The sequence below is a fragment of the Chlorocebus sabaeus genome, chromosome 23 (assembly GCF_047675955.1).
Source record: "Chlorocebus sabaeus isolate Y175 chromosome 23, mChlSab1.0.hap1, whole genome shotgun sequence".
Lineage (NCBI taxonomy): Eukaryota > Metazoa > Chordata > Mammalia > Primates > Cercopithecidae > Chlorocebus > Chlorocebus sabaeus.
The window spans coordinates 33,841,525-33,861,975 of record NC_132926.1 but is presented as its reverse complement, the minus strand read 5'-3'; the positions used below and the strand labels follow the sequence as shown (position 1 = coordinate 33,861,975).

At 36.8% G+C, this 20,451-nt stretch overlaps 2 long non-coding RNA genes across 2 annotated transcripts in view; both read right to left on the bottom strand.

Moving 5' to 3' along the window:
* Positions 1-2,148: 2,148 nt before the first annotated feature.
* Positions 2,149-12,505, bottom strand: LOC119627077 (uncharacterized). Its single transcript, XR_005243120.2, has 3 exons — positions 12,142-12,505; positions 10,716-11,269; positions 2,149-10,342 (listed from the first exon to the last, which is right to left on the bottom strand). It is a non-coding gene; the product is annotated as an uncharacterized lncRNA (long non-coding RNA).
* Positions 12,506-12,720: 215 nt separating this feature from the next.
* The window catches only part of LOC103244766 (uncharacterized), a 149,924-nt gene continuing 142,193 nt past the window's right edge, over positions 12,721-20,451 (bottom strand). The window contains exon 12 of the long non-coding RNA XR_005243119.2: positions 12,721-13,548. This is a non-coding gene — a long non-coding RNA (uncharacterized lncRNA). The remainder of the gene's footprint in view (positions 13,549-20,451) is intronic.

Below are 20,451 nucleotides of genomic sequence, written 5' to 3'. Positions count from 1 at the left end.
GGTTGTATCAATCTTCTGATACAGGTGAGAAAGAAGAAAGTGGCTTGGGAGATCTCAGAAAATTAAGAATATCGAATGCATGGTCTCATCTCATCTTTTCTCTCCCCATTGAGATGATAACAAGTGGTTTTTTTTTTTTTCCAAAGTCATGTGAAGCTGTGCTGTGATAGGGCTTTTAATGGGACAATGTCTTTGAACTCTCCTACTGTTTTCAATGTGGTTTGTTTAATGCTTGCTCAGATATAAGATCCCCTCAACTAGTTTCTGAACTTCTCACAAAGGATATTGATCTGTATTGTCTCTTTGGAATATGAGGCTGGTTGTAAAGGAAAGGTCCAGGGCCTTGTCTTGGCATCTTGATATCCTTATAATCAACTGAATTTCAATGACTATCAAAAACATTCCATGGGGGAAAAATCCTCTTTCTAATAAATGGTACTGGCACAACTGGATAACACATGCAAAAAAAATCAAGTTGGACCCTTAGCTCACATCGTATAAAAATATTAATTGGCAATGATTACAATATCAAAGCATAAAGGCAAAAACTATAGCACTCTTAGAAGAAAACAGAGGAGTAAATTTTCATGTCATTGAATTTGGCAACATATTATTCTTTATAACACCAAAAATATAAGCAGTAAGAGAAAAAAACGTATAAATTGGACATCATCCAAATTAAAGTTTGTGTTTCAAAGAGCATCATCAAAAAATGAAAGACAATGCAGATGAAGTAAAGCAGGTATAAATACATGTCTGATAGGGTACTAGTGCCTAGAATAGATAATGGAGACTGAAAACATTATAAAAAGAAAACAAAATCGAGTTAGAAAATGGGATGCCAAGTACCTGACTGGACATTTCACTAAAAAATATTTTTAAATGGACAGAAATCACATGCAAATATGATAAACGTCATTAGTAACCAGGGAAATGCAAACCAAAACTACAGTGATATAGTATCCACTAAAATAACTAGAATCAAAAAGTGAGAGAGAAACAAGTTAACAGAATAAAAAATATATATAATGCTCATACATTGTTTGTGGAAATGTGAAATAATTGTGGTGCTATGAAAATATTTGGTAGTTCTTGCAATGTTTAAACATGAGTTACCCTGTGATTCAACATTTTCCCTCCTAGATATATACGAAATATTAACTAAAAAAATAGGTCTACAGAAACTTGTACAAAACTGTTTATAGTAACATTATTCGTAATAGACAAATGTGGAAATAACCCAAATGTCTATAAACTAATAATGAGTAAAAAATACATGTGGTATATGGATATAATGGAATATTGTACAATTATGAAAATGAGTAAATTGCTACCATACACTGCAACATGATGAAAGATTAAAACATTATGCCAAGTGAGAGAAGCCAGTCACAGAAGATCACATTCTACATAATTTCATTAACATGAAAATCCATAACAGGAAAACCAAGAGAGACAGAAAGTAAATAAATTGTGGCTTAGAGCAGGGAATCTGAGGGAGAGTGAAATAGGATTAAGAGAAATCATACCTCAATAACAGTTGATTGAAAAGGTAATTGCATAACAGAATATTTATGTATATTTCAAGGCCCAAAACACATAGATTTGTAATGTATTGGGCAATAATAACACAGGCAATGTGGGCACAAATTAAGCTGTAATGAAGTGAGAAATAAATTCAGAGGAAAATCAGAACTAGATATTGTGAATAAGAAAGCAAATATAACTATCTCAATAAATATATACTTTCTCTCCTTCCTTCTCTAAACAAGTAAGATTTATTAATATAATAATTACACAATGCATGCGGATATTGTTATACTGCATTCAAACATCATCCAACTATGGTGTCTACAGGAGATACATACTAGTTTCAAACACAAACATAAGTTAAAAGTAAAAATATAAAATAAAATATACCATGTTAACAGCAACTATAAGAAAGCTACAGTAACTAAGCTAATAAAATTCATGGACTTTAAGTTCAAATCATTAAAAATAAGGAGACATATTTTGTAATAAAAAAGGACAAATCATTTTAAAAGATTGCAAAAATTTTATTTGTAAATATTTAATTGTAAATAATTGTAAATATTGACCATCCTAGTAATGACCTAAATTAGACAAAGAAAAATTGAGAAAATTATATGGAAAATAAGCCATTAACACTAATGATCTGAAGTTTCAATACACCATTTTTAATAATGAGCAGAACAACTAGGCAGAAAATCAACAGACATATATAAGACTTCAAGAAGTCTGCAAGTTAACTAGACCTAACAAACATACATAAAACACTCCATTCAGGAAGATGAGAATATTCTGTTTTCTTAAGAGCTTGTGGAAAAATATTTAAGATGCACCCTGGGTGTGATGTAATTCCTAAAATTAAGAGTCAATATTTTATGCTGCCTTACCTCTGAAACTGACAGGACTGTGAATGATCTAACTTCAAGTTCTACTCCACAATCTTCTACAGATGAAGTAGGCATACAATCCTCCTTATAAAGAGGACTAGGTAAGGTTTCTACCTACTCTAAAAGAGTGATTTTCAGTTCAATTCTTTGTCAGCCCATGAAATGTTTTAAACAAGCCAATCACACCCCCATGTAAAAACCAGGGATTATTTACCCTCTTGGTACTGTAAAGCCTGCCTTCTACAGATCCTTGTGGTTTACTTTGTTCCCAAGTGAAATCCTGATGTGCCCCAACATAGTGTTCAGTGACTTGTCCCCGAGACTCTGAGTATACATTACTAACAAAATGTCGTTCATCTCTGACCAGTGTTGGAAGTTATGCATTTGGTTGGTGTCATAAGGCCAGAGTGAGAATTCTGCCCTCACTAACAGGATGAATAATTGTTAATTAAAAATTAAAATGACTGGTGTCACAAAAGAGATGTTCAAACCTTGACTGAGGACACTTCTTAACTCACCCCATAAGCCAGGTATTATCCTGATACCAAAGCTAGACAGGCATTTCAAGAAAAGAAATGTCCTTTAAATGTCTCTTATGAATCAAGATGCAAAAATACACAACAAAATGCTAGCCAAACAAATCTAGCCAAATATATAAAAGATTATACCACTTGTCCAAGAAAAATTTATCACAGAAATTCAAGATTTATTTAACATTTGATATGGTTTGGCTTTGTATTCCCAACCAAATCTCATCTTGAATTATAATCCCCACATGATGAGGGAGGGAGGTGATTGGCTAATGGGGAAGTTTCTCCCTTGCTATTCTCATGATAGTCAGTGAATTCTCACAAGATCTGATGGTTTTTAAAGTGGGAGTTTTTTCCTGTACTCTCACTTCTCTCTACCTGTCACCATGTAAGATGGGCCCACTTCCCCATCTGCCATGATTATAAATTTCCTGAGGCCTCCTCAGCCATACAGAACTTTGAGTCAATTAAACGTCCTTTCTTTGTAAATTACCCAGGCTCAGGTATTTCTTTATAGCAGTGTGAGAACAAACTAATACAGTAAATTGGTACCAGGAATAAGACATTGCTATCAAGATACTTGAAAATGTGGAAGCAACTTTGGAACTGAGTAACAGGCAGAGGCTGGAATAGTTCAGAGAGTTCAGAAGAAGAGAGAAAGTTGTGAGAAAGTTAAGAACTTCCTAGAGACTTGTTGAATGGCTTTGTCCAAAATGCTGATAATGATGTGGACAATGAAGTCTGGGCTAAGGTGGCCTCAGAATGAGATGAGGAACTTTTTGGAAACTGGAGCAAAGATCACTCATGCTATGCTTTAGCAAACAGACTGGTGGCATTTTGCTTCTGCCCTAAAGATCTGTGAAACTTTGAACTTGAGAGAGATGATCTGAAATTGGAACTTATGTTTAAAAAGGAAGCAGAGCATAAAAGTTTGGAAAGTTTGCAGCATGAGGATGAATTACAAAAGAAAAACCCATTTTCTGGGGAGGAATTCAAGCTGACTGCAGAAATATGGGTAAGTAATGAAGAGCCAAACGTTAATAGCCAAGACAATGAGGAAAATGGCTCCAGGTCATATCAGAGATCTTGTCAGTAACCCCTCCCATCACAGGCCTGAGGGCCTAGGAGGAAGAATGGTTTCATGGGCAGGGCCCAGGGACCCCGCTGCTCTATGCAGCCTTGGGACATGGTGACTTGTGTCCCAACTGCTTCAGCTCCACTTTTGGCTAAAATGGGCCAAGGTACACCTAGGACCATTGTTTCAGAGGGTGCACACCCCAAACCTTTGTGGCTTCCACATGGTGTTGGGCCTGCAGGTCCAAAGAAGTCAAGAACTGAGTTTTGAGAAACACTGCCTAGATTTCAGAGGATGTGTGGAAATGCCTGGATGGATGTCCAGGCATTTTGGCATGTTGGCATGATTGGTTTTGAAATATAAAAAGGACATGAGATTTTGGAGAGGCCAGATATGGAATGATATGATTTGGTTCTGTGTCCCCACCTGAAACTCATCTCGAATTGTAATCTCCATGTGTCGAGGGAGGGACCTGTCACCCCCACTTGTTGAGGGAGGAAGGTGATTGAATCATGGGGATGGTTCACTCATGTGGTTCTTGTGATAGTGAATGAATTCTCATGAGATCTGATGGTTTTAAAAGTGGCAGTTTTTTCCTGTGCTCTGACTTCTCTCTTGCCTGCCACCATGTAAGATGTGACTGCTTCCCTTTCCACCATGATAGTAACTTTCCTGAGACCTCCTCAGCCATGTGGAACTGTGAGTTAATTAAACCTCCTTTATTATTATTATTATTATTGTTATTATTATTATTATTTTGAGACGATGTCTTGCTCTATCACCAAGGCTGTGGTGGAGTGGTGTGATCTTGGCTTACTGCAATCTCCACCTCCCATGTTCCTGTGATTTTACTGCCTTGGCTTCCTGAGTACCTGGGATTATAGGCATGCATGAACATGCCCGCCCAATTTTTGTTTTTTTGTTTTTTTGTTTTTGTTTTTGTATTTTTAGTAGGTATGGGGTTTCACCATGTTGGCCAGGCTGGTCTCAAACTCCTGACCTCAGGTGATCCACCCGTCTCAGCCTCCCAAAGTGCTGGGATTACAGGAGTGAGCCACTGAGCCCGGCCTAAACCTCCTGTCTTTATAAATTACCCAGGCTCAGGTATTTCTTTATAGCACTGTGAGAATTAACTAATACAACATTCAACAATACATTAATGCATTACAACATATTCATTGAATAAATGGCAAAAAAAATCAATCATTTTAATAGACACAGAAAACTTTTAATAAAATCAATACTATTTAATGTTAAAAACGTGCATTAATCTAGGGATAAAGGATACAAAATTTCTCAACCCAGTAAAGACATCTAAAAGAGAAAGCAAACAAAAACCAAAAGCTCATATGAAACTAAGTGGTGAAAGACTAAATGCTGAGAAATGGAGCAAAGCAGAGATGTTCATCTTGCTACTTCTGTTTAAGTTTTTATAAGATGTTGTATCCAGGGTAATTAGACAAAAAGAAAAAGAAAAAAAATAGAAAAAAGTAGGAAAGAAAATAAAAGGACAGGAAGAAAGAAGAAAGAAAAGAAAGAAGAAGAGAGGTAGGAATAAAGAGAAGAAGAGAGGAAGAAAAAAAAGAAAGAAAAGGCATTTAACTTAGAAAGCCTAAATTCAAACTATTTCTTTGCCAAGATGATATGAAATTGTACATGGAATATCACTATTATCTTCTCATAATTTAATGTTTTTATATTATATTTACATTTTTAATTTTTAAGGTTGAGATATGAGATGAAGACCCTGATTATCATTCTATAAGCCATTATCTTACATAAATATATGGAGAAAATCCTACATTTCAGAGCTCTGCCTTGAGAAAATGTGCTGCCTTGTACCTTGATATTAAAACCTTCCCTATAGTCCAGCAAGCATATATAAAAATTTAATAGAATTAGTATGCTTGTTGTTGTACTAATTAAATCAAAATTATTTTTCAGTATATGAGAGATATATAAATTCATTATTTCTAAAGGTATGATTTTTGCCACTTAGGGATATTTAATTATTTAACACTACATAAAGATATCTAATATCAACTTTATTGTATATTCAATCTGTATATATGAATATTTCTCTTTATGCTAGCGTGTATTGAAACTTTGTTTCAATATTTAGAACTCCCTTCAGCATTTCATGGAAGGCTGACCCAGTTGTGACAAATTCCCTCAGCATTTTTGCTCGTCTGGGAAAGATTTTATTTCTCCCTTATTTATGAAATTTTGTTTGCTGTGGAAAAACTCTTGGTATGTTGGCATGTTGACACTTATTCTATTTGAGGAGACTAAAGATAGGATGCTAATATTTTCTGGATTGTTAGGTTTCTGCTGAGAAGTCAGCTGTTAGTCTGATAAGTTTCCCTTTGTAAGTTATTTGATGCTTTTATTTTGGTGCTTTTGTAATTTTTTTCCTTCACATCAACTTTAGATAGCTTTACGATATACACCTTGGTGATTTCCTTTTTGCAATGAATCTCTCAGGAATTCTTTGAACTTCTTCAATTTGGGTGTCTAAATCTCTAGAAACATCAGGAAATTTTTCCTAAAAGAGGTTTTTCAATTTTTCAAACTTTTGTCCTTTTTTTTTTTAAACTTAGGACACATATGCTTCTTAGGTTTGAATGTTTTATATAATTCTATATTTCTTGGATACTTTGTTTTTTAATTTTTTCATGTTTTTTGGTAATTATTATTAGCCCTGATTGGTTGAATTCAAAGGCTTGCATTCAAGCTCTGAAATTATTTCTGCTATTTGGTCTAATGTATTGACAAAAACTTTTTACTGCATTTCGTAATTTTCTAAATGTAATTTTCCTTCTGGGGTGCTTTTTGTCTTCTTAAAAATATCTATCTCTTTGGAAAATTTTTCATTTATATTTTGAATTGTTTTATTTGATTTCTTTATGTTGGTTTTCAGATTTTTCTGCAATCTTACCAAGCAACTTAATAATCAGCATTTTAAATTCTTTAACTGCTATTTCAAAGATTTCATTGTGGTTAGGTGACACTGCTGGAGAGCTAATATGATCTTTTGAGGATGTTATAGAATTCTGCTTTTTTTATACTGCCAGAATTATTTTTATGGTTCTTTCTCATTTGGGTCAACCATTTCTTCTTCTTATTCTTGGAATTATGTTTAATTCAACTTGATTTTTAAATTTTTTCCCTTGTGAGCATATAACTTTAATGTGTTTATTTTATGGTTACCTAGCTTTGGCTCTGGGTGCTTTCAGTGGCAAAGACTCTGCATGAGTTCCCTTGTTATAGAGAATCTTTGTGTTATGGCTTTCTCAGATGCTGGTTGTGGTAGCAATGTGCTGGCTGTGTGAGCAGGTTTGTTGTCTCCTGTGGGGCTTGAATGAGAGAGGGCTCATGAATCTCATTTTGTTCTGGTAGCAATGTACACTTTTTAATTATTTTTCCATTATCATGATTATTATTATTATTTTACTGTAGCGTACAGTTCAGGCTTCAGGCCAGTAGGAGTTTCCCAAGAGTAAAATCTGGCTGTGGCTGAATTATGTGTGTATGAGCAATTCCCTAATGGTGGGCAGAGGTCCCAACCTTGAAAGAGGTGGCTAAGGGAACTCTCAGTGAAAAGCAATGAGCTCCTCATAGGGGCAAAAGAGAGAGCCTCCTTAGCCCCACTTCCAGACCAGCAGAAAAAGGGTCTGTCTCCTTCTCACACACAAATCCTAGTGTTCTGGCTATTCAGATCAGACAGACACCTCTTCCCAACCACAGGAATGCTGATGTTCCATGTAAAAAAGGGTTGTGACTCTACCCCTCATGCAAGTCTGAGTCCAGAGGGCACTTCCCCTGTGGGATGCAGTCTCCCTAATGTGGTCCAGAAAAGCTGTCTACAGGTAAATCTGTCCTGAGCTACCATGGGAGAAGCCTCAGCTGTGTTGGCGGTGAAAGGTGGTGGGGAGAAGAAGTCCCCTTTTTCAGTAATCTTCAGAAGTCTGTTGGGTAGAATATCAGGTTTTCTCCACTGAGCCCAGCACTGTACCTGTGCCTCTGCTCAAAGAAACTTTCCACAAGTGGAAAGATCTGGGACTCAAGTCCTACAATCTGGTTTCTTGTGTCCCATTGGGTGCTCCCTGGATGTGCTGCACTCTGCCTTCCTCTAGGAGTGGCAGTTCTTGGGGGCCAGACTACTGTGAATTCTGCTGCTTCTCTGAGTTTAGTTGCCCTTTGGGGCTGCCAAAATCCAGGCTCGGCTGGGGACTGTCTACAAGAGATCCAGTGTTGTGAAGATACACAAGTTGTGAAGATGCACAGGTCTGTCCAGGTTGAAGGTCTATGGACAGAAGAAGTCCCACAATGGGTGTGCAACTAGTATGGTGCTTGTCACTACAGCTCAGGTCCAGTGGGTAAAGGAAGAGACCTTGTGTAAATAAGATAATGCCCTTGAGAAGTCCCCAAATTACAGCTCAGTCCAATACTTGTGCTCTTGAAGGCAAAGAAGCTCTCATTGAGCTTGGACATCAATAATCTACTGTAGGGGATAGGGAGGCTGAGCGTATTCCTACTTACAATGTTCATGGTTTTCTGAGTATCTCAGAGTTTGATATCTGCCAGTTTATTGTTACCTTCTTTTTGTGTGTGTCTCACAGATTTTTCCAGTGAACTCTCCAGTGGGCTCCAGCACTCTCCCCTTAACACTTTATTTGCACTATGATTATTCACCTGTAATTTTGGTTCTACTTTCTGAGAAGAATTGGTCACTGATATTTCTTGTCAGCCATCTCAAGCTCTCTGGTGCCTCAGGCTATGGACAAGTCTGGTATTTGCAATGGCTGGGGCTCTGCTCTTAGCTCGAGACGGGGGTGATATTGTGTGAAGCTAGACTAAGCTAACCTATCCTCTGGTCTCCCAGCATTAGACTGAAGCACCAACTCTGATGAGAATGGAAGGGGAGTGACATAGACTCTAAGATTTCCTACGTTATCAGTAGCCTTAGTGTGGTAGCTTTCTCAAATGCCAGCTGTAGTAGTAATGTACAGGGCATGTGGACAGGTTTATGACCTCCTAACTAGCTGAGATGATGTGGGCAATGTTGTAAGCTGAAGTTGCACAAGTGTTTTGACTGTTGTTGTTTTTTCTTCACAAGCACTGTGTTACTGTGGCAGCAGATGTTCTAATGGGTCATGCCAGTTGGTCTCCAGCCAGGAGGTGACACTTGCAGGACAGAGTAAGTTGTGTTGGTGGTTGTGGGATTTGTGCTTTGCTTATGTTACCTAGGAGAGATAATCAGATGTCTCAGGCAATGGGCAGGGCCATGGAATTGGTAAATATCTTTTTGTTTTGTTACTCTACCAGAGGAGGTGGAGGAACAAACATGGATAGGGGTTGGGTCAAGCAAGTCCATACTCTGGGCTCCCCATGGGCAGGCACCATTGGCGGCCCCAATAGGAACCAGAGGGCAGTCCCCTAGTTACTGGTGTAATGTTCTGGGGAGGAGCACAGCTGCCTCTGTTGCACATAAGTTTCTGCATGGGGAGATGGGGTAGCATGTGGTAGTAAGACCCATCCAGTTCCCACACCCTTGGCAAGGCACACCTTACACATACAGACTTCTGCTGACAACAGTCTTCTGGGTCCCAGGGCAATGTACACTCAGAACATACAATTATCCCAGGCCACAATTCTTGCTACTAAAGACAGAAACCGAAGCTTTGCAGCCATGCCACTCCTCATTTTCCTATGAAACAGGTATGCCCAGCTCCTGCACCTGTGGTAAAAGCACACTTCCCACTCATCCCTCAGTTTTGGCCAAGGAGTTTGTTCTCACTTGAGATCAGATTGCAAACCTAGATTGGGAGACATTAGAAAGTTCAAACCTGTGACCACCACCTGAGTTAGCTGGCAGACATCTCCCAAGTCGAGTAAGAGGTAGGATCAGGAATGGCTTCCTTCCATCCCTGCTGGGTTCTGAGAGTGCATGCAAAGCAAGTCCTGATGCTGCTCCTTCTCATATACTCTCCACCCCTCACCAGATCAGCTCCAGTGCTGGGTAGGGTTAAGGCACTCCACTGTGGCCTGGATTGCCCAGCTCCCCCATAGGAGATGTGTATCACAGAGGCAGTCTCCCCCACTTTCACTTTCTGAAGACACAGTTTTCCACTTGGCTCACAGTGCAGGTTGCTGATCACCATTTCTCTCCAAGAGTCTGTGATTCCTTTCTCTTTTTCTGTTGAGTTCCTATATTTCTTCTTGGTTAAAAGTTCATAGCATGAATTCATGAATTTCTACACAATCTTTTGCTCTGTCCAAGTGGATGAGCCATGCTAATGAAGCCTTCAATCCACCACCTTGGAAAACACAAAGAGTTAAAAAATATTTAAGTGAGCATTTGGACTTTTGATTAAGCATAATTCTCACTGGCTGAGAGGTAAAGAGAAACTGACTACCACCGGTATGGTACCCCAAAACGTGAGACTTGATTTGTGGATGGCAGGGCTTCCTTCACGCCAAGGTTAGCAATGTACCTTAGACTCAGTACATAAAAATAAAGTAACATCACAAATTAGTTCAGGTGCATACTCTTTCATGTCTGTTATATTGATTGACTATGCCTATAGCTCAACAAATACAGTACAGTTTTCCCAAATTCTGCACCAAAGCTGGATTTTTCTAAATGCTAAGCATATTTTCGGACTAAAAGTCATATCATTTTTGCCTCACCTTGGATGCTGGATAAATTTTAGGCACCAGATCTTTCTCCTGAAGATTCTGATTCATGAAGACATGGCGGATCTTAAGTATCTATACTTTTTATAGGCACTAAATGCAAGTTTTAAGAAACATTGTTGTAAGTAACATTGCCTGTATTATACATGTTGGTGATCCCATCATGCAATCACAATAGTCAAAGTCAATTTAGTGAAGTAAATACCATGGAACACGTTTATTCAGCAAAGTATTCAATGATTGAGAAATGTGCTTCATCATTTAAACATATAATTAGACTACTGATTTTTCAGAGCTTTATCAAATATTTGGACATCAACAAAGAACTAACATTAAATTTTGAAATTGCAAGAATATTCCAATTCTTATAGTCTATCCTGTTTCCAAAGCAGATTCACCTCCTTGTGTAGGAAGGCACTGTGTAATAGCATTCTCTAGAATCCAGCAGCAGAAAAGGATTATGAGAGGAGTCATAGGAATGTATAGCACCAGATCATAAAGGTCAACATGGGCCCCAGTGGTCATAAGTAATTTCACCGTTACTTTCTCTGTAGAAAGGGAGAGAGAAAACAAAACAAAACATAACAAAATGTGTCAGATTCCCTCATGGTGTCCAAAATGCTTCTCAGTGACTTAGAATTTGAAAAGTACATGAGTTGGACAGCCTGGATTGTACTTCTTCAACATCTATACTCTGCGATTCCCCAGACCCTTCACATATTGTTTGTCCTGTTGTGGGGCTATTTTGTCAGTCCTGATTCAGTAAGGTGACCCATGCTGAGTTGAGGAAGGAGAGAATGAGAAGGAAACCGTTTAACCCTTACGTCTCCCACTTTACAGCATATTGATCCAGTTCTGGTTATTATAAAAGATCCTATTCTGTAATCCCAGCACTTTGGAAGGCCTAGGAGATTTCTTGAGCCCAGCAGTTCAAGACTAGCGTATACCATACAGTGAGAGCTTTGTCTCTACCAAGAAAAAAAAAAATTAGCTGTCTGTGATGGCAGCACCTGTAGTCCCAGCTCCTGGGGAGGCTGAGATGGGAGAACTGCTTAAATCTGGGAGGTTGAGGCTGCAGCAACAATAGTTGTGCCAGTGAATTCCAGCCTGGGCAACAGAGTGGGAGACTGTCTCAAAAAATAATATAAAAATTAAAAAAGATATTTTATCAAATTAAGTATGATAAACTAGTTTGAGTATTTGAAAACAAGCCAGCATCATTATGTACATAGTTCAAGTTAACCTACTTTGGGAAGTAGGGGGATCTTGGGTAAAGTTTGAGTGTTTTCTCAAGTTTCAGTGGGAAAAAAAAGCTGTTTACTGAGTATATGATTGTAGGTTGAGAGGAACTCAGTAATTCCTAGCATATTGACACTGTTTTTTCTATACAAAGAGAAAATATTTACCATTGTGCCCTTACCTTTCTGCAATGCAAAACAGGCATGAGTTATCATAGGTTTTACCACTGGATCCACAGATAGAAGGAAATTTCCTGGTGTAATCAAGTGCTGGGTCTTTGTATATGTCACAGTTTGGCTACAAAATCCAGAGACAAAAAAGTAAACAGAGAGTACACATCTAAAAAATATTCTTAATATTTTCATAACTTTTGTTTCTCTATCAATGGGTCTCCTCAAAATCCATTCCACTTCCATCTCAGAAGTAAACATTAAACAAAATTTTTAATTTATAATTCAGTTGCTTTTCTAATACTTTCACCACACATGTAGTTATTCTGAAAATTATGTGTTAATTAATTTTAGAAGTTTTTGAAATGTAAATGCATAAATATTATAACTTTCTGGTTTTCTAAAAATATTTTTGCAAGTATAGATTACTTTCATTGAAAGCTTATATAATTACTTATTAAAATAATATATTTTCTCATCCTTAACACATTAATATGGTAAATCATTATATACTAATTTGAGTATATATTTTACTAACAATAGTAAACTTAGTAAAATAAACTTTCTTATAAAATTAAATAAACTTTGTTATATTTTGTCAACATTTTTATACATTGCTGTATTGTGTGTGCTAAAATTTTATTTAATATTTTTGAATCTATGTTAATACTGACATTTTTATCCATTGGTAAAATTGAAAGGTTGACAGTGAATTCAATTGCATAAATTTATAGATAATTGATCTTTCTTTCAAGGTACTCCTAAGAGCACCTCTTTGAATTCATTGGTTAGTTGTTTTGTTACAATAGGTTTAAATGTGGATTCTTATATAATGTTTTTGTGGTTAGAATGCATTGAAACCCTTAAATTATTCATGATAGCCAAAAAGTAGAAGCAATCAAATGTTCTTCAACTGATGAATGGATAAATAAACATGCAATATCATCCGTCAATGGCATTCATGGATAAAAAGAAATGAAGTACTGATTAATGCTACAAAATGTATGACTCTTTAAAACATTATACTATGTTAGAGAAACCAACCACACATATTGTACAATTCTATTTCATATGAAACGTTTAGAAAAGGTAAATCCATAGATACAGGAATTGCATTAGCAATTCCCTGGAGTGAGAGGTCCCGAAATGGCGACCAACAGTAAATGAGCATTTGGAATCTAATAACAGTAACAAAAATGTTATAAACCTGAACTAGAGTGACAATTTTACTATTTGATAAATTTTTAAGACATTAAATTATTTATTTTAATTGGGTTAATTATGATATATATCACAGTAAATTTATTCATAAAAATGTATACTGATAGTACAAATGTAAATAAAATCAAATTTACTTAACTTCCAAGCTGCCCAGAGGTAATGAGGGCCACCTAAATCTCTCTATGAGTCCTCCAGACCTATATTAAGTATCAAGAAAAACTAATAAAATTGCATAAATCGCTTGTATTCGGCATAATTTGAAGACAGAATAAAATTACTCATTTCCCATTAACTGTACATATAAAAATGAGCATCAAATTTTGGAAGAGTCACTACTTAACGTCCTAGTGCAAGCAAGCTTCTTACAGAGAACAGAAGGTGAAGGAATGAGCTTGAATGAAGGCCACAGAAAGAAAAAAGAAAACCTACAAAAACCACAAAAGAGAGAAGTGGGAAACTGAAAACACAATTCAGGTAAAATCTGGGGAAAGTCTATAATTCATACGAAAAAATATAAAAGAGACTTGGTAGGCAAGAACATGTTTAGCATGAAATATATTAAAAGTAAATGAGATTCAAAATGGAGGTCTCAGAAAGGCATCACCTCTCCATGAGGAAAAGTAAAAAAGAAAAAAAAAAAGGAGGGGGAGTACAGAGAGCAGAGAAAGGCATCCTTCAGAAACAGTGTGGAAAAAGTACAACGAAGCACATAGAGGACCTTTAGAATAAATGCAATACAATAAAGAACTAGAGTAAAAGGATAACACCACACACACACACACAGACCCCTCGCATTACTCCAGTGAAGTAACTACAATTTGCTTTAGTGACTGAAAAGGACACTCTTTCAGTATGAACCTTGTAAACCAAGCCACACTGACAGCTACTGTTTCTACAAAAATGTAAGAAAAAAATGCCGTCTTCATATAAAAATACCTACAACTCTTACAAGAAGAAAACAAATAAGCAGCAAAATTGGGAATCACACAGCTTCACCTGAAACTTCCTGGCCTTGGAAATAGAAAATCACAGTAAAATGATAATTTAATGAAACACCTAAAACAAAATCAATTAAATAATCTCCAGAAATCATTTGCAGATGTGAAAACAAACCCCTTGTATCTGAAGTCGAACTCCAGAACAAAAATTGGTATCTTCAAAAATGTGTGAAATAACACTTGATTGAAAATAGAACAAAATCAAAGTTAATGCAAACATATTTCAGAAATAAATATTAAATTGAAAGGTGCCCAATGAAGGATAGGTTTCAATAAACATTCAGGCAAAAGAAAACGTGTAGTAAGTGAATATTAGGCCTTATTTTAGCATTTTAGTAATGAATGCACTTTAGCCAAATGAGAGATTATTGGACAATGTTTGTGAAAGGAACGATTGTTAAGTATTTAACATATTTAGTTTTATTTAATATAAAACACAGATAGATAAGATGTAGAAGAATGTAGAAAATTTCATACGTTCTAAAAATTTTAAAACATGAAATTTACCCAAACAAGAAGAGAAAGATAGATTATAAAGAGGTTGCTGCTTTTCTATAGGGAATAGGTAAAAGGGAAGTATTTCCATGAAACCGAGACAAACCAGACATAATAAATAAATAAATAAATAAATAAATAAATAAATAAATATTTTTTAAAACAAAGAACTGCTTTAATTTAAAAAGTAAAATGAAACTTTTCTAAATGTGGAAGGATTTATAGAGCACCAAAACAAAGAAATCACATAGACTAGAGATAACAATAACATAGCATAATAAACATAGTGATTTTAACAATACGTTATATAACATTATGGAGACTACATTTATCTGTTATCTTAATAAGCATGAGTGGAACATACTCACCAATTAAATTAAATAGATTTTCAATCTGACACACATAGCAAGACCCACTGTACGCTATATATGTAATATGCACCCAACTCTAAGTGAATGAAAAGCTTACAAATAGAAAAATATGCAAATGTATGCCAAGCATAAGGATAAAATTAGAAATCATGTACTGTTCTTCCAGTATCAAAGAAAGTATAGTTCAAGTCAAATGTCATTAAATATGACATGAAATGATACTTTGTAATGGTAGAAGCTACAATTCACAAGAAAAATAAGACAGTTCTGAATATCTATTACAAAGCTAAGAAGGCATATCTATGACACAAAAACTAAAAAAGATGACAGAAATAGATAAAAACAGAATAGTAATAAGAGATTTCAACATTCCACCTATGGTGAAAGACAGATCAGTACATAAATAACAGATTAGAATACAGATTTAAACATATAATCATAAGTAGTTTTATGAATATATCAAGTGATATACTCTGATAATAAGCATACATCTTCTCAGGTACACATTGGATGTACACAAAAATTGTTCTATATTAGATCACAAAAAAACATCAGTAAGCTCCACTGGGTAAGTGTAATATAAGCAAAATTCTAATCACAATTGCATAAAATTAAAAATTAGTATCAACATGAAAAAGTCCATCACACCGAGAAATAAATACAAATATTATAAACAATACTTGGAATTTTTCAAAAAGTGATAAAATTAGATTATTCACAAAATATAATGAAAATGATAATGATCTTTATTAGAATCAATCTGATGCATTTTAAGCAGTGAACAAAAAAGAAACCTCATAGCATTAACCACGTGTCTCAACAAAAATGAACAGAATAAAAATAGAATTAAAATTGCCATTAAAAAGCTAGAAATGAATAATGAAACAACAGAGGGTATAAAGATAACTACAAAATAAAGCCACAATTGAATACAGTAGATTTCATTAAGTGTAGTTGATAATCCAGGGTTTTTGAAAAAATAACAAAATAAAGAAACTAAAATAATTAAGAAAAATGTGAGAGACATAACAATGCAGTGTATAATAGGAACAGTTATTGAAATGCAGAAAATTGAAATAGTACAAAAGACTAATTTGCAGAACTCATTACAAATAAACTTGAAATTCCAAAAGAAACAAACAAGCTTTTACAGAAACACAATCTGTCCAACTTAACCCCCTGAGATGTAAAAAACTTGCGAAGACTAGTTTCTTTCTCTTGTCAAATGTTCCAACATTTATTAAGGGAAAAACCACACAGAAAAGAACAAAGTCCCAATGGATTTCAAAAAAGTTCAGCTCTCAAAATTAGACAGCCCTCTATGTTATATAAACTGCTTCAGGGAATACAAAAATCCAAGGAAATGTTCGTGTTTTAATGAAGCAAGTAAAATATACATACCTAAACTTGAGAAAAAGAATACATGATAGTCAATTTGCAGGCTGATATCACACATGTGAACAAATAAAATATTACTGAACAGAATCAAAAATAAATGTTTTATAAGTAAGCGATGTCCACATGGGATTTACCATCATTAAAGTTTGATTCAATACTAGAAATTCACTCATTATTGCATATTAATAGTTGCTAAGAAAAAATTACATAATTATCTTTATAAGGGCTGTAAAAGCATTTGAAAAACTAAATATAACTTTCAAACAAAAATATTTAAGAATACAGCATTTACTTAATTTCCAGTCACATACATACAGATAGTCTCACACACACGTATCTCTTCTTATGTCATTTACTTAACAATTTCCAGTCACACACATACAGATAGTCTCACCCACACACACACACCACACACACACACATATATCTTCTTATGTCAGCACCTTACTAGAAGCATTTTTGCTAAATAGAAAAAAAAAAGAGCAAGGATGTTCATATCTCTAGTGTTATTTACTATTGTTTAGCTATTAGCCAGTGTATTAAACAACATAATTCAACTAGAGGCATAAAAAAGAAAAAAAATAAAATTGCTAATTGCATCTGTTTGCAGATACTATTACGGTGCAACAGGGAGATATGAGGAATCATTTAAAATGAACTTAAATGGTGAAAGAATATAGGACTTTAATAGAATATAAAGTTAACATACATGACTTGATTACTTCTATATATATAAACCTAGTCTGTTGGAAAGTATAATTAATGCTAGAGAAAGCCTCTTTAAAATTACATCAAAGACAAAACAGGAATACAATTAACGAGTGATGTGCAATTTTAAATAAAGAATAATTGCTGTGATTTGCAAGATGACCGACTAGATGCAGCCAGATGGAACAGCTGCCACCGAGGGACCAGGATGACTAACACACTCCTAACAGATCTTCAGGAGGAAGGCACTGAGAGTGGATGAAGGGAAGACACAGAAGCTGGGCTACAGGTGGAGGAAGCTGGGAACACTGCACAGGGCTACCATGCACCAGGGACTCATTTCCTGGGCCCCAGTGACTCCAGGGGACCAGGTGAGTTGAACTAGCAAGAAGCAACCAACAATCATCATGAACCTCCGGAATCCTGGCAAGATTTCATGGTGCCAGGATTTTGATGAGGTGCATGAAGGCTGGAACCCCAGCACCCATTAGCACCCTGTAGCAACTGATGATGAACATGCACCCTGCATGGATGGATCCCACTGCCACCACCCTACAAAACACATCAGACAGCACCACTCAACCACCACAGATACTTGAGTTGGCAGGGAGAGCTGCTTAGAGAAGTGGTAGGGGCAGCAGGTCAGCCAGTGTGGAGCCCAGAGGGTTTGGTATGGGAGTGTCTGCTGTGGGGCATGGCCCGGGGTGTTCATCCCACTAGGTTCAACTTACTCTCATAGGATTCTTTAGCCCTAAGAGAAATGTAGGACCTAAACTCTGCAAGGCAGTCTTTCCTGTCAGATGGGGCCAGTCTGACCCAAGCACCCCTTGGTCTCCTGACCTTTCCCAGGGCCCCAGCCTGGGTGCACCTGCTTGCAGTGCAGCCTCAGGTGCCTTGGGGCTTGCATCACAGCTCCTGCACTGCTGGACCACATCTTGTGCATAGGTGGAGTGCTCCAGTGAGGCATCCTGGAGACCACACACAAGCCTACCAGCTCCCTCCTTCAACTGCAGCTTCCCCAAGGTCCACAGACACACCCCACATCACTTTGCAGGTACCTGCGAGTGCGGGCAGATTTAGCCTTTCTTTCCCTGCCAGTGCATGTGGGCACATGCCCCCTCATCCTGCACTGCCTGTGCTGCTGGTGTCAATGTACTCCACCTCCCTCACCCCACTTGACCACCATGGCAGTAAGAGCCTTGGCAGGCAAAGCTTGCCAGCCCCACCATTGCCAGTGCCCTGCCCCAGTGCCAACACTGCCACAGGAGTGAAACTAGGCATGGAGAATAGCACACACTCCTCCACCCTGAGTGGCCACCCTCACCTGGATAAACACACAGACCTGCAACCACCACATTAGCATCCCATCCTTGTACTCAACCACCAGCAAGACCATGCACACAGTCACCAGCAGGGGCCCTGTGACCCCTGAGCCATGCTGCTGTGAATGACTGCATGAAGGAAGGCAACCCCAGAACCCACTAGCATCCTATAGCAACTGATGATAAGTATGCACCCTGCCTGGATGGATCCCATTGCCACCACGCTACGAAACACATTGGCTGGCACCACTCATGAAATGTAGTGATCAGTGATCTGGGAACACTAGTTGATGCAGCACAGTGGGTTCCTAAGGTCAAGGAGCCAGAGAACAAAGTTGGGGCCTGATACAAGCCCCTCAACGTTAAAGAACACAGTAGTGAGGAGTCAGGAGCTGAGCCTTGGCCCCCTAAAATCTGCCATTAATGAAGCCAGTGAACTAAACCCACCTTACCACAATCAAACCCTCAAGGTCATCAAATAAAATGAAAGCAAAAAAAATTTGAAGGACAGAAATGTCAAAGATGGATAAAACATTAGCCCACAAAGATGAGAAAGAATTAGCACAATAACTGATGACTCAAGAAGCCAAAGTGCTGTCTTTTCTCAAAACAACCACACTAGCTCTCCAGCAAGGGTTCTTAACTGGGCTGAGGTGGCTGAAATGACAGAAACAGAATTCAAAATATGGATAAAAACAAAGGTCATTGAGATGCAGGAGTACATAGAAACCCAAGCCAAAGAAGCTAAGAATCACAATAAAACAGTAAAATGGTCATACTGCTCAGAGTGATTTAAAGATTCAGTGCTGTTCCTATCAAACTACCAATGACATTCTTCACACAACTAGAAAAAAAATTATTTTAAAATTCATATGGAACCATAAATGAGTTCAAATAGCCAGTGTAATTCTAAGCAATAAGAACAAAGCTGGAGGCATCATTCTGCCTTACTTCCAACCATAATACAGGGCTACAGTAATCAAACAGCATGGGACTGGTACAAAAACAGACATACAGACCAATGGAACATAATAGAGAGCCCAGAAAATAAGGTCACACACCTACAATCATCTGATCTTTAACGAAGCTGACAAAAACAAGCAATGGGGAAAAAGCTCCCTATTCAATAAATGGTGCTAGGATAACTAGCTAGCCACATATAGAAGACAGAAATACCATATACAAAATCTTTACACCATATAAAAAAATCAACTTAAGATTTATTAAAATCTTAAACATAAAATCCAAAACTATAAATCCCTGGAAGACAACCTAGGCAATACCACTCTGATCATAGAAACAGGCAAAGATTTTATGACAGAGGTGCCAAAAGCAATTGCAACAAAAGCGAAAATTGACAAGTGGGATTTAATTAAACTAAATAGCTTCTACATGGCAAAAGAAACCATCAACACAGTAAAGAGACAACTTACAGAATGGGAGAAAATATTTGCAAACTATGCATCTGACAAAGGCCTGATATCCAGCATCTATAAGGAACTTAAATTTACAAACAAAAATCAAACAGCTCCATTAAAAACTAGGCAAAGAACATAAACACTTTTCAAAAGAAGACATACACACAGCCAACAAGCATACAAATAAAAGTTCAACAACACTGATGATTAGAAAAATGAGTCAAAACCACAATGAGATACCATCTCACGCCTGTCACAATGGCTATTCATAAAAGTAAAAAAATAACAGATACTGGCAAGATAGCAGAGAAAAAATAATGCTTATACACTGTTGGTGGGAGTATAAATTAGTTCAACCATTGTGGAAAGCAGTGTGGCGATTTTCCAAAG